Source organism: Bubalus bubalis, chromosome 9 (assembly GCF_019923935.1).
Source record: "Bubalus bubalis isolate 160015118507 breed Murrah chromosome 9, NDDB_SH_1, whole genome shotgun sequence".
NCBI lineage: Eukaryota > Metazoa > Chordata > Mammalia > Artiodactyla > Bovidae > Bubalus > Bubalus bubalis.
In genome coordinates this window covers 79,703,751-79,717,924 of record NC_059165.1, presented here as the reverse complement: position 1 = coordinate 79,717,924, position 14,174 = coordinate 79,703,751, and the positions used below count along the sequence as shown (strand labels likewise).

The 14,174-nt window shown below is 37.0% G+C and overlaps 1 protein-coding gene and 1 non-coding gene across 6 annotated transcripts in view; both read right to left on the bottom strand.

Annotated features, from left to right (window-relative positions):
* The window catches only part of LOC102397629 (synuclein alpha interacting protein), a 165,725-nt gene that overhangs the window by 123,952 nt on the left and 27,599 nt on the right, over positions 1-14,174 (bottom strand). Inside the window, exon 2 of one of the 5 annotated variants that reach the window (XM_044947803.2) lies at positions 10,726-10,822. The exons of the other annotated variants lie outside the window; for them this stretch is intronic. The gene's annotated coding sequence lies outside the window, so the exon portion shown is untranslated. The remainder of the gene's footprint in view (positions 1-10,725; positions 10,823-14,174) is intronic. 5 annotated transcript variants of the gene reach the window in all.
* On the bottom strand, positions 7,253-7,294 carry LOC112587166. Its single transcript, XR_003111693.1, has one exon. It is a non-coding gene; the product is annotated as a small nucleolar RNA SNORD44 (small nucleolar RNA).

Here is a 14,174-nt window from a genome sequence, read left to right as displayed (position 1 = left end):
TCTGCCTCTAGGTCAGTGATCACATCATAGCGATTATCTGGATCATGAAGCTCTTTTTTGTACAGTTCTTCTGTGTATTCTTGCCACCTCTTCTTAATATCTTCTGCTTCTGTTAGGTCCATACCATTTCTGTCCTTTATCGAGCCCATCTTTGCATGAAATGTTCCCTTGGTATCTCTCATTTTCTTTAAGAGATCGCTAGTCTTTCCCATTCTGTTGTTTTCCTCTATTTCTTTGCATTGATCACTGAGGAAGGCTTTCTTATCTTTCCTTGCTATTCTTTGGAACTCTGCATTCAGATGCTTATATCTTTTTCTCCTTTGCTTTTCACTTCTCTTCTTTTCACAGCTATTTGTAAGGCCTCCTCAGACAGCCATTTTGCTTTTTTGCATTTCTTTTCCATGTGGATGGTCCTGATCCCTGTCTCCTGTACAATGTCACAAACCTCCGTCCATAGTTCATCAGGCACTCTGTCTAGCAAATCTAGTCCCTTAAATCTATTTCTCACTTCCACTGTATAATCATAAGGGATTTGATTTAGGTCATACCTGAATGGTCTAGTGGTTTTCCCCACTTTCTTCAATTTAAGTCTGAATTTGGCAATAAGGAATTCATGATCTGAGCCACAGTCAGCTCCCGGTCTTGTTTTTGCTGACTGTATAGAGCTTCTCCATCTTTGGCTGCAAAGAATATAATCAATCTGATTTTGGTGTTGACCATCTGGTGATGTCCATGTGTAGAGTCTTCTTTTGTGTTGTTGGAAGAGAGTGTTTGGAGTAATTAATAGCAGAAAAAAAATTAAAGAAATATATAGTTCAAAATGCAGAAATGAGTTATTATGGTTAAGAATCCTCTCTTTCTTGTCAATATCTAGCAGGTTACCATTACTTTTTCAAATTTGACTTATGTAAGGGAAAACTTAAGAACTTTTTTAATACATTAAAACAGTGCTAGCAGAAAGAAAACAGCTATATTCATTTTTTTTTGATTCTGCAAAGTGAATCATTGGAAGTTAATACCTTTTGATGTACTATCAGTGGTACTCACTAGAATCTCATAGGAAGTCTTAAAAACAAACAAAAAAAGTTTTTCTCAAGCTCCAACCCTCAGATTCTGATTTAGCTGTTCTTGGAGTGGACCCTGGGAGTAAGTCATTTTAAAGCCTGACAAGAGTTGAGAATTACTGTGCTAAATAAGTATTTTGAGATGAAACAAATAAATACTTTGGGCTTTTAATGAAGGAAACAATTGAGGCACATTTTATTCATAATTACTGGTGATGGATAATTCAGAGTCCATCTGGTGATGAATAGTTCAGATGACTTTATCATGAGGCTTTCATTATCAGACAAAAATTGGTAACAGGAAAAGGCTAAGCCACTTTTCATTGAAATAGTGAAAAACATAATGTTGGGTTATTATCTTAAATAAATTCATTAAAATTATATCATAAGGAAAATTTTAAGCTATAACTGCAGCAATGAACTGGAGTAAAGATTGAAGCAAGTAGACATAATTTTTCTTTCCTGACAAAATTACACTACAGTTCAGCCTAAACTAGAGCTATTATTTCAAAGAATACTCAAAGATGTCATCAATTTTCCCAGGGGTTCCTCTTGCCCTTTGATTCTAAAATAATTTTCATATGAAGCATCTACTTATGTCCTCATCCATTTCTGTTCTCTCATTTTTAATTGTTCATTGGTCTCACTCTGCTGGATCCTCATTTATCAATGGATTTATATATGATTCAAGCAGTTTTCCAACATCAATTGTTTTGAATTAATGAATTCTTTTTTTATATATATAATTTTATTTATTTATTTATTTTTGACTGTGCTGGATCTTTGCTGCTGCATGGGCTTTTCTCTAGTTGTGGCGAGCAAGGGCTACCCTCCAGCTGTGGTGCTTGCGCTTCTCATTGCAGTGGCTTCTCTTGTTGCAGAGCATGGGCTCCAGGGCACTGGGGCTTCAGGAGTTAGGGCATGTGGGCTCAGCTGTTGTGGCTTCCCAGCTCTAGAGTATAGGCTCACTAGTTGGGGTGCACAGGCTTAGCTGCTCCAAGGCATGTGGGATCTTACCAGTTAAGGGATCGAACCTGTGTCTTCTGCACTGGCAGGTGGATTCTCTACCACTGAGCTACCAGGGAAGTCCAAGAATTAATGAATTCTTGCAATCAATTGGTTATATGGATTGCATGTGTACCATATTTTTAGCATTGCATTTCTTTTGTATGTTACATTGTTGTAAGCATTTTATGATCAGCCCAAAACTGATTAATAAAAACATCAGCTTAGTGAGATTTTAGAAGGCTACTTTTATAACCAGTCACTTCATCAGTAAATATTTTCTTCTTATGATAGTTCACCTTGTAACCAAACTGTGAGGGCTTAGACAATGAAGGCTCTTGTTATCAGAACATTATTTAAGAACATCAAGGTAATGAACAACAGTAATACTCTAGACCATAATGTTCCAGAAATTGAAAGCCAGGTTCATATATCTTTTTTCCCTTTAAGGAACAAAGATGTCTTAACAAATATGAGATAATAAACTTTATATTGTTTCTATGTCCCACATTTATTTAAGGAACATATAAAATGCTTGGAAAATTAAGATTTTCCCATTTGTATATCAACTGTTAATATATTTTGAATGAAAGATATATGTCCCTCCGAATCGGAAATAATGGGAGGATCCCAGAAATTTGAGAAAAATATAAATATAATCAATATTTGTGGTATTTTTTACTTATTGAAAATTAATTTAAGAGGTAAAAACAAAATACAAGTAGTTTCCTTTGCTCATAATGTGTTTGATTATGTTCAATATTCAAAGGCTGAGAAAAAGAGAAATAGGGAGGGAAGCACTTATTTTTATGTTTTTAATAAGCAATGGCATGAGAGGAAAATTCAGGATAAACGTTTGCCAAATTCAACTTTTTTCTCCCACAAAAACTTCACAGTTCTATTTTAGATGAAAAACCATTAGATATTTATTTTCACAATATTCTACAAGTAAGACACAAACAGAACTGCTTGAATACAATGCTCATCATTCCAAGGTACCAGGATGAATGTGTTATTTTAGTTAAAAATGTAAAACATCTGTAGAAATTGAGAGCATAATCAGAAGGGAGACAAATGAAAATCAGTATTTTTTTTCAAATTGAGAATATCTGCACATATGTGAAAGAACCAAGAACTTTCAGGATACATGGAGAAACAACAAATTCTTATATGGTCAGGCTTATGATTTTAGCATACTCTATACTTGTGTGCACACACACAAACACACACACACACTATTGTTATCTCTGCAGTCAGGCCTCGAGCACAGAAGTCTGTCAAGAGACAAAAAAGAAATCATCTCCTAAAGTACTCCTACAACCAAAGAAAGCAGAGCTGGTGAGCAGATGTTCTTTGCGGTAAAGATGCTGTGATGACCACTTTATCCCAGCAAGCTTTGAAAAGCACTACTCACACAGACCTTCCAGAAAGCTGTAATATATTATGGATAACAAAGAACTCAGTCTATCTTTTCAAATAATTTGTGAGTAAAATGAAGAAAGTCAAACAACTCTGGCTTCCTGTAAGTCCTACTGAAGTATATGTTTTTCGCTCCAGCTGCATTAAAATACTGAGTTTAATCTAGTGATAAAAATTAGCTCACTCACATCTGGGAATCATTCCTGCAAAGCTTGCCTCAAACTGTGTTCTAATTATTCGGTAATCTTGTTAATGTGATTTTAAAAGAAACCCTACAAAATCCACTGACAACTGCTTTCATTGTATCCATAATTATATCCATGTCATTAGTGTCTCTTAACAACCCCACAGTTCATAATATATCTCAGCAGTCAACATTATTACTTTTTTGTGACTACTAAAAGATTTTAGAATTGACTTCTCAGCTTTATGCTTAGGCACTGGACATGCCAAAAATAGATCAAATAGCTCATTTATCAACTCTACTTTCATTCACCTAAACCCCAGGAAATGATCAGATAAGCAGATAAGAATGTGAAATTCCTATTACTCAGTGACTAGCAGGAAGATGTGTATTTCAGTGTCTACTAATTTCGCTGTCTCTGAAATTACCTCTAATAATTTTAGAGCTTTAAAACTCTATTAGTCCATGAATCCATGTTTTGCAGGAGAGAGACATTGAGTTCATTGGTCAAACTGCCTTCTACTTGAATGAAGAGAAAAGAGGAAGTTTTATTTTGACTCTGGAAACATCATCAGCTATTTGAGACAAACTCTATCCCCTCATCTTTAACACTGGAATTCTACTTTTAACATGTTCTAGTGATGCTAATGTACTTAGAAAATATAAAACCACACAGAGCAAATCATGGGATAAATGAAATACATTTTTAAGTTTTAAAAAAGTCCTTGCAAGGATGAATTCTAAAGAAGTACAAAAATGCTATCAAATGATACATGTAAGCCATCCTGTTGGATGTGCAAAAGTCACAAGAGCATGATTTTCCTGAATGTCTAACACTTCCAGAAAGACCTGTAGCTATGGGTTGTAGTAGACCATCTCAAGGAAGGAAATCATTAGAGGACATGCTTTCCTGGAGGGCAGGAAAAAAAGCAATTCATACTCATCTCTGTATCCCCCACATCACACATCAGGATGTTTTGCATGTAATGGAAACTTAATATGTCCATTGATTGAGTAAATTCCTAAAATGGGGCTTTCCCAGTGGTTTGCTGGTAAAGAATCCACCTGCAATGCAGGAGCTACAGGAAACGTGGGTTCAATCCCTGGGTCAGGAAGATCCCCTGGAGGAGGGCATGGCAACCCACTCCAGCACTCTTACCTGGAAAATCCCATGGACAGAGCCGCCAGAGGGGCTATAGTTCATGGGTTTCCAGAACCAGACATGACTGAAGCGACTGAGCATGCACACACGCACATTTCCAAAATGTTCTACTATCAGACAGAATTTCAGGGAATGAAAGGCTACTCTATAATCTCTTTGTTTCCTGTCACCTCCACTCATCCTATTTCTATTATAAAACCAAAACCTCTGGCTCCAGATGTTGAGCTATGCTATAATCCATGAGGGATAAGATACGACCACGTTATGCCACAAATGGAGGATGGGAATAACACTGGACAGAGAGCCTCGGAGAAAGGTCTCAGGCAAGGACATACCACCCACATACTACGTAAGACCAGGTGAGCCAACACCCCTCCAAACCGCAACAAACAAGAGGAATAGGACCAAATGTTCCTTTGGTTCTTCTACTTCTGTAACTAATTCATGATAAACAGGGCCCAATCCACTGACCCAGAGCTGCCTTGGACTCTTCAGGACTTTACATATATCTCAAGAAGCATGTATGAGAAAAAAAATTCCAGTATTTTCATTAATTATATTGACCCTATGTTTAAAAGTAAGAAATGACAGGTACTTTGAAAGAATTAAATAGGTACTATAATTAGGAAACACATGAGGGCACCCTAATCAACCAACAGCAATAAATCTGAGAATAACACTTTTTTTGAAAGATCAATTGTCACAGACCTTTTGTTGATAATGCTAGTGAATTCTGGTGTCTGCCTATGACCAGGTTGGCTATTCCTGTCATATAAAATTTCAGGTGGTATTCAGTATACAGCCTGAAGGGGCTGCAGTCTTCACAGTGCCTGGTACACATGTCCATAATTCTTCAAGACAAAAGCACATTTGGTGGAATGTGTATATTTACCATTTGCTAAGCTGACATCATTTTATCCCATTCATTTCTGAGCCTTATATTTAAGCCAAGGATTTTGTGTTCCATCTTTATGATGAAATTCAGATTTTCTACTAAAGGCAACTACTTCAATTCAAAAGACTGAGTGTAATGGTACTTAAAAACATTTGCAATTGGTTAAAAATAGGGAGCTGAAAAAGTAAGCATAAAGCAAGAAAAGATTTTAAAATACAGAATAAGAATTTTAAACTCAATAAATAAATTATTTCCTTTAAATTCCAACTTCAATTGTTACTTCTCAAACTACAAAACAAGCATTTTAAGGAATGCTGTATTTGTTCTTCCGTACCTTCCAATGAAACCGTCTAATGACAGGCTTTTGCTTATTGACACATTTTTCAATGGTTGCTTGTATAAGAAATGTTGGTATTTTCCAACTGTTTTCTGACTTCATGCATCATCTGGACTTTCTCTCCTCATTTCCTTACAGCTCAAGGCTTTCTCTCATCTGAAGCCGTTGTTGGTTGACATGAAAAATGGACTCTAGTACAACTAATTCCATCAAATGAAGGAAAAACCTAAATCTCAATTATGAAACAATTAATTATAAAATCATTAGGTAGATTTTATTATACTTGAAGTTGTGCTTCTTTTCCATTAACAACTCTCTCAATTTATTTTCAGCTATATTAGTGATCTTTAATATCCTCACTCTATTTTTTTATAGAAAGTGTCTCTAAATAATTGACTCACTCAGTCAACAATTTCTCACGGGTTACAAATTATGGGTCAGATATGGGTCTGTGTACTGCACTTATAGGACTAAATAAAACACAAATTTCCTGCATTCATGTAACTTACATTAAAAAAAAATTTTTTTTTAAAAGGCAATTTAAAATTTTCTGAAATGAGCCTTGAAGGTAATTATAGCTTACATTTTGACAGGGAAAAAAAAAAACAAAAAACAAGCAATATATAACTACAGTGCAAGGAAGATAAATAGAGCAAGTGAGGCTGAGAGTCATAGGGTTGTGCTAGTTTTTAACAGAGTGACTAGAGAAGGCCTGGTAAGATGACACTTGGGTAAAGGTGTCTGAAAAGAAAAGAAAAAGAAACCTATCCTGGTCTTAGACCTTAGCCACCTTATCTTCTGTAGCTTGGTCATCACCAGAGCTGATATTTTGATCCCTCTCTAACTAAGACTTCTCAGCAGGAGAACCACAGAGCAACAGTGCTCAGTCTGGGGTGATTTTGCCCCAGAGGACATGGGACAATGTCTGGACATTTCTAACTGTCATATCTGGGAGGAGGTTACATATTCACATGTGATGGGTAGAGGCCAAAGATACAGCTCGATATCCCCCAATGCACACAGACAGCCCCTACAACAATGAGTGGTCTGACCCCAAATGTCAGGAGAACCAAGGAGGAAAGGCTTTGCCATATATGATGAAGCATGCTTGGCCTCTCCGAAATACTCAATACCTACACCTAAGAGAAAACCAAAAACATTTTCAAACAATATCATTTTAAAGAGTATCTCTTCATATTCAGTCAGCATTTGCTTATCATCACACAGGAAAGTGAAGTTGCTCAGTCATGTCCAACTCTTTGCAGCCCCATGGACTGTAGCCTACCAGGCTTCTCAGTCCATAGGATTTTCCAGGATTCATTTTGATATTTGGCAAAACTAATACAGTTATGTAAAGTTTAAAAATAAAATTAAAAAAAAAAAGTATCTCTGCAGAGTTTACTTACAAAACAGTTTCAGTGATTCATTAAAGCAAAAATAAAGATATAATTACTAATGTTTCATTAGTTCAGTTTAAGTAACTGCTTACATATAAAAGCTATCTATTCTTTCAAATAGTAATTAAAACTTGCACTAATTTCAACAGTCTCCAGTGAAAATTATTGAATTAAAAAAATGTACCTAATATAATGGTAAGTTTCCACTTGAGTAAAAAGACTAGACTGTAGTGATTGCTAGGAGGATAGTGAGATGAAGGGGGGACATGAAAAAACGACTTGACTGGCAAGGGTTAAACTCCAGAAGTGGACACTGAGCTATCCACATAAGAGGCTAGCAGAAAATAATACTTGGCTGATTTAGTTTGGCAGGGCTTCCCAGGTGGCGCGAGTGGTAAAGAACTCACTGCCAATGCAGGAAAGCTAAGAGATGTGGGTTTGATCCCTTGGTCGGGAAGATTCCCTAGAGGAAGGCATGGCAACCCACTCTAGCATTCTTGCCTGGGAAATCCCATGGACAGAGGAGACTCATGGGCTACAGTCCATTTAGTTTGACAGCTAAGTACCTAAGTAGGTTTCAACATTAAAATGTTCTGTTTTTATTGTGTCATTAGAAAACCTGGTTGATACGAAGGCCATACAATGTTTATAATGAACATATTTGTTAAAACTACTCTCAGATGCCATCTGCCATAGGATCTCTTCCAATGCAAGTGTAATCACAAGGTTAGGAGGAAAGGAAGAAAAAAGACATTCTATTTAGTTTCTTACTTAAGGAAAATATAGAGATAGATCTTCACATATCAACTGAAAAAATCCCCTATACATCTCTAAGATAAGAACAATATATCTTAAACATTCTGCCACTGGAAAAAGAACACAGCCTGTTTATCACAGTGTTACCATGAAAAAAAGGGACAAATGAAGAATCTCACACTGTGGGATGCATTATACATATTGCTGAGTGAAGAACACAGTTGGGAGCACACAGGCTGTTTTAAAGCTATGGGTTTGGGACCAGGATTGAGTCCTTTCACCACCACTGACCTGGAGAATGGCCATGGCAAGCTCCTTAGCCTCTCTATAAGCTCCAGTTGTTTTATCTGTCAATTGGGAAAAATGGTCATCAAAGTCCCCCTGTCATGAGGATTAAGTAACTAGACAGATACTAGAGTACCTGCGCTTGACTGGGCACTCCATAAAGCTTTGGTAATTACTGACAGCATTATGGATACAACTAGCTGCGTATGGACTGAAATGGTCCTGCCTTCTCTTCAGCACCCAAATCCATGTCCAGTGATGTGAGTCACTGTGAGAGATGCCAGCTTGTTGCTTGCCAGAGGTCACTGGACACATGTAGTTGTCCTTCCTATGGATACTACCTGAGCAATGAGTAGTAACTCCCACTGGGAAGATGGGACACAGAGCAGTTCTGGTTCCATTCTTCCATCCCCAATTCACCCATCTCAGTTTTCTCTACCCTTAGACTGAGTGACTTGGATAATAAGATAGCAGGAGAGGAGAGGTAGGAGAAAAGGAGAAACCACAAAATTATCACTCTGGGTGTATTAATATCGATGGCTAGCAATCAATATCCTGACTGCTGTGAGAACATGCAGCTGATGGGCAAATGTAGCTAAAATACAAAACATCTCATGAAGCACCACCTACGGAAGTTCTACTCTCCTAGAGAAAGAGGTGGCTAGAAGACAGCGTATTTTACTGAAATTTGCTAAACTTTCTCACAGTTTATTTAATACTTCTTTAACTTTTGATTCTGCAACATAATCAAGAAGTGAATATATGAGAGACAAAGGATTTTAGAAACAACTAAATTTTGGATGGGGTATTGTTCATTTTTGTGTGCTGGCTATTCCCATGACACACCATGTAACTCCTATCCAGCATCTCCAAGATACCAAAGTGAAAAGTCAAAGTTTAGTCATTCATTCGTGTCCGAATCTTTGCGACTTCATGAATTATAGCCTACCAGGCTCCTCCGTCCACGGGATTTTCCAGGCAAGAGTACTGGAGTGGGTTGCCATTTCCCAGGGATCGAACCCAGGCCTCCTACATTGTAGGCAGACACTTTACCATCTGAGCCCCCAGGGAAGTCATGACACCAAGATACCAAAGGTGGGTTTAAAATGGTAGAGCCTTTCCCCAAACAATGCAGTTTCCTAAAGAACCCCAAGAGACAAAGGGTTTTATTGCTTTTCTGAGGAGGTACGAGACAGACCAAAGTTCTAAACAGTGATAAGAGGAATAGACAATCCTACAGTTTTGCAAATAAAAGTGCTAAAAAACAAAACAAAACCCTGGAGGTTCTTTGCATTTGCCCACACTTAGGCAGATTTCATTTAAAACTTGGGGCTGGGCTAATACCCAAAAGATTAATAAATCTGAGTCTTTAAATGGTTTGCCTTCTTAATACACTAAATTGCGTACTGGGAAGTAGATGGTTCCTTGGATTAAGGTACCATAAAACCATAAGTAATGTTGATTTTGTATTTCAGAGTCTTGGAGGAGTGTCAGTCACTTAGTCATGTCTGACTCTTTGTGACACCAAAGACTGTAGCTTGCCAGGCTCCTCTGTCTATGGATTCTCCAGGCAAGAATACTAGAGTGGGTTGTCATTCCCTTCTCCAGGGGATCCTCCAGACCCAAGGACCAAACCGGGGTCTCCTGCATTGCAAGCAGATTCTTTACCATTTGAGCTACCAGGGAAGTTATTTCAGAGTATGCCCTACCAATTTGTATGTGTTAACTAGAAAATGCCAATGACTAAATAGCCAGTTCATTTACTGACCACAGTGCGTTATCCTGACAACTGAAAGTAACTTAACTTTCAAAATCTTCATCGAGGCCAGGAAACTGAGACTGCTCAACCTGTAAAGTCTGTATACTTCTCTTTCAACACTTTAAAAATGTACCCTGTCAGTTTTAAGAGAGACAAGGTGCTGACTATCCTCACTGGTTAGCCAAGACATAAAGTGGAAATTTCTGGCACTAGAGATTCTAATGTTTAAATATGTCCTTTTTTATGGTAGAGCAGGCCCCTGGGGTTGAAAGTAAGGGAGGGGTTTCAAGCCAAAAATGCATTTAAAAATATATATCTTCCCTCTTACTTCATGATCGCTAGAATCAATTTATAAATGCCTAATCTCTATTTAAGTTTAAATCCTAAGGTTACTAGAGCTAATTTATGGAAGTTCTCATGTAAGCAGCCTGAAAACCAGCTTAATAAACAGGTATTACTCACCATCAGCAAGTGCCTAATAAATTTGTCTAGACACAGGTGACGAGGCAGTAAAATGCACTCTAAAATTTCCACGGACTTGTGGGATTCATGTGGTTCTCTGAAATAATGAAATATAAGTGTTCACATATTTTAATAAAAAAACGGTCATTGAAATGATTGTTTATGTTTGTAGCATAAAGTAATAGTAAATATTGAGATATTATGCACAATTGACAAAGCTGAATACTTAAAAGGCAGATTAACTTTTTAAATTACTTTCATAGCTGCTGTAAATTATTTGAAAAACATTCCCCTACTTCAAGGTGTCAACACTTTGAATCACTGGTTTTTTACTCGGTGATTCTTAGTATTTATTGATGAAGGAAAGGAACGGAAGCTTCCCTGGTGAGGTAAGGAAGAGGTCTGTGTTGGAAGGCACTAGAATATTTCATCTCTCCCTACATGAATTCCCATCTTCATCCCCTACTTCATTCTTACCAGGGATCCTAGTCCAAAGGAGAGGAAAATGGGATGGTTCTCTGTATTCACATATATATTCAGGGAATCATACTTCAGAGTACTATTTATATTTGTCTCCTCAGTATTCAAAGTAACTCAGTTTCAGCTTGACCCCTTCACATCCATCACATGTTTGAGAAACACAGCAGAATTCCCATGTTCTCTACTGAACAACTGAAACAAAACTCAACACATGGAAAAAACACCTCAGGTGCAAAGGGGGAAAAGACTCTCCACAGTTTCCAACTCTAAGTAGGCTTCACACAGTAACTTTTTCTAAACTGCTTGTAAGGGCAATTTATGAGTTCCTGATTGCTATAACATATTGTGCTCTTAAAAGGAAAAAGGTAATAGAAGTTTGGCTCCTTGCTGGCATTCCATTTTTTATAAGATTATTATATTGTCTTCAGGCTGGGTTGAGTCTGAAATTAATATAATTAACCTCCTGCTCAGCTACATGCATATATTTTCCATTCTCATTCATCTTTTCTCTCTGCCCCTGCAGACAGACTTGGAAAGGAAAGAAACCTATGTTCAGTGGTCTAACATTCATTGTTAGTTCCCAGACTTCTGTTCTAGAAGCCAGCACCAGTCGAATGTGAAAACAACCTGAGAAATCACAAGAGACCCCTCACAGCCGACCAGCTTGCTTTCCATAAATAGCACTTACATTTTCTGTTAAAAATGTTACAAAAACATATCAAGGGTATCAGACAGACAAATGATCAGATAAAAACTGGCCACAAAGGCTTAAATCAGGAAAGGAAATCTCATGCTGAGATATAAATGTGAAAGAGGAAATTGGGTATTCAATTTTGGACCAATCAATAAAAAGACAGTATCCCAAATGAAACAGGATTCCAACTTCCTATACCCCACCTCCTTTTTGGACTAAAATATATGTGGCTTAACCTAGAAAACTGGAGGATTTTTCACACTTGAAGAAGAAAATTTAAATCTATCCAAAGCTGGCTCTGATTTCATTTTGAAGATTCTATTAAGATACTTAGTTTCCTACTCAAACTTTCATTCCATGTATGTCCAATGGAAGACAATCAGAATTCCAGTTTCCCACGACTTAGATGGGAATGAGAACACTGGATGCCTTTGGGCCATATGCAGCCCACATCAGGGATTGATTTGGTCTTCTCAGTGTTCTAAAATTAAGGAATTTTACAAAAACATCCATATTTTTATCTTCTCTTGAACATCAGATGTAGAGAAATTGGTACTACTTTTCAAAATGATTACAAATCCAGTTGCTTCCTTCAGATCAGGACACCAATACGCAAGCTGCCACCCCTTCCCCCTGTATAAGACCCAAGTCCCCCTCCTGGTATCTGATTCCTTCCTGCCTGTATATGCACACGCCTTTAGGCTACCCTAGAAGCAGAGGTGTGCATGAATCCTTTTATAAACGCTTATGTTTATCCCATAAAGAGGTTTTAGGAAATGAACATTCCCTTGAAGACTTAGGCCAAGAGATTCAAATGACATACAAAACCACCTTCAAATACTATAGGGATCTAACATAACAGTGAAACCTGAAAGTCTTCATTAAATCCTTGTGCATTATATATGAATTCTCAAGATATTATACTACTACTTGATTCCTAACTTCACTATGGGGGGAAAAGAGAACTCAAAGGGCATCTTTAATTTGGTTCTCATTCATAAACTTTATAAATTATCAGTATCAGCGTAATTTAATATATGTAGGGATAGATATGAAACAGTATTACTGTAGTTCTGTGACCATTTTAATACCCAGAACAATAAAAAAATAATAAATTCTTAGTTGGTCTTGACTGCCGCACTAGTACTGATAATTAAGTTTACAGCCATTTAGATTAATGCTGATAAATTGGGAGGCTGAGTTATGGTTGTTAATGAAGACATGCATTCATGATATAGTCAAACCTCTACAAGTTTGTATACGAATATCCTTCTTTTCTCATTTCAAAAAGCAAACATACATTCATCTGTTTTCAATATTAAAGCCTCAAGTAATTTATAATGCAGTTATACAATATATATGGGACACTGCATCAATCATGTCGAAATATCTGTTTCATTCAACTGTTCCTGAAATCCTCCATTAAATTAAGATTTGCGTAGAAACCAAAGTCATACAAATAAAGTAATCACTGCTTGAGAAAAGACATAAAATACTTCAGATTGAGATTGTCATTTACTTTTATCAAAGAATATATGTGACTGAAAATATTACAATGACTTGCCTTATTCCTTTTTTTACTATAGAAGATGAAATATTATATGAAAATCTGACAAATGTCTTAAAGTCCTCATGGACTATCTGACACAAGCAGTATTCTACTCAAATAAGCAAAGTAACAAGAGAATCTTGCCTACTTCAGTTGTGCTGTCAAAAACAAATCAGAGGACGCCGACTGTCATGGAGCAGTGGAAATTTTGTGTCATTTGTAACCTGATTCAACTGTGGGGATCAGTCAACCATAGCTCCTCAAAATACAGAACACAGTGTAAAAGAACACTGTCCAGGCATTCTAATCAAATGAGAAGCCCAAAGGAAGGTATTCTAATTTAAATGGTTTAAATTCATTTCAAAAAGCATATACTTCAAGTGTATATATTTATATTTTTCCTAGCAGTACCCCAAGTGATTTCTTTCTACTGGTTCCAAGAACCCCTCATCATAAATGAAATGCTTATAATGTGGGGTCATTCAAAGTTTGGAGTGTTTCTATACTTACTGTATACACACACACACACACCTCCTTCCCCATATTAATCTCACTGAAGCGGGGATCAAGCATGGGATTTGGAATTGGTACACCCAGCTTCACCTCTGACTCCTAAGCATATTTTAGCATTGTGAATTTCCTTTACCCACTAACACATCTACTAAATGGGGACAGAAGTACGGGGCAGAAATCATCCCAGAAGGGACCCGTTTTCATAGGATGCTG